Consider the following 1,220-nt stretch of genomic DNA (forward strand, 5'->3'; position numbering starts at 1 on the left):
GAGATGGGGTACTTGGGGTGCTTCAGCAAAAATGGCTCAAAGTTGTTTAACCTCCGTACCCACCTCAATTGAACCAAATCTGTGAATGAAGACTTTCCATCCATGAGCCATTCCACTATTTTAATGTTTAGGGTTTATCTGCTGCCCACTTCTTGTTTATGAAACACTGCCGATAGGTTGGGGAAGATGGGGGACAAGTAGGGGACAGTTTGGGGGAAATTATTGTCAGTTGCTGTTTCTCTTTCTAGTAGGTACAGTGACTAGATAGTGGGGCTTGTGAAATGCTATATTCTCTCTGCTTGCAGATGTACCATCAGATGGAGAGTATCATCTGCAGGCAGAGGATCGTACTGTTTCATTAGTTCTAATTAGACCCATTAGTTCTAATTAATACATCAATCATCAGTCTGTATTGGTACATGTGTATGTATATGTGACAATGAACATGCTGTGTGTGTGTGTGTATATATATATATATATATATATATGTGCATATATATATGTATGTATATATATGGTGCATATATATATGTTTATATCTATATATATATATGTGTATTTATATGTATATATATATATGTGTATATATATATATAAACATACATATATATATGTGCATATATATATGTATGTATATATAAGGTGCATATATATGTTTATATGTATATATATATATGTGTATATATATATATATAAACATACATATATATATGCACATATATATACATATGATATATATGTGCATATATATATATGTATGTATATATATATATATATGTATATATAGTGCATATATATATGAATGTATGTATATATTATATATATTGTGCATATAATATGCATGTATATATATATAATATATATATATAGATATATGGCAATATTGTATGTATATATATGTGAATATATATATGCATGATGATATATATATATATATATATGTGTGTATGTATATATATATTTGTATATGTTTGTATGTATGTTGTCTGGAGTTTGTGTGCAAAATGTCTGTGTCTCGTTTGTTATTATCGGTGTGTAACGGTTTTATTAAGTCCCGTCATGTAAAAATGTGTTTGTTTCTTCGTCAAATATGAATCTTTTTTTTGTGATTTCCAGTGTTTTCAAATTTTGTCCTTTTTGTTGAATTTTTTCAGCCACCGATGTTGTTGTTGTTGATGTTGTTGTTCTGAATAGTTTTGTTTATTTCTTTTTGTTTTTTT

The sequence above is a fragment of the Octopus sinensis genome, linkage group LG25 (assembly GCF_006345805.1).
Source record: "Octopus sinensis linkage group LG25, ASM634580v1, whole genome shotgun sequence".
NCBI lineage: Eukaryota > Metazoa > Mollusca > Cephalopoda > Octopoda > Octopodidae > Octopus > Octopus sinensis.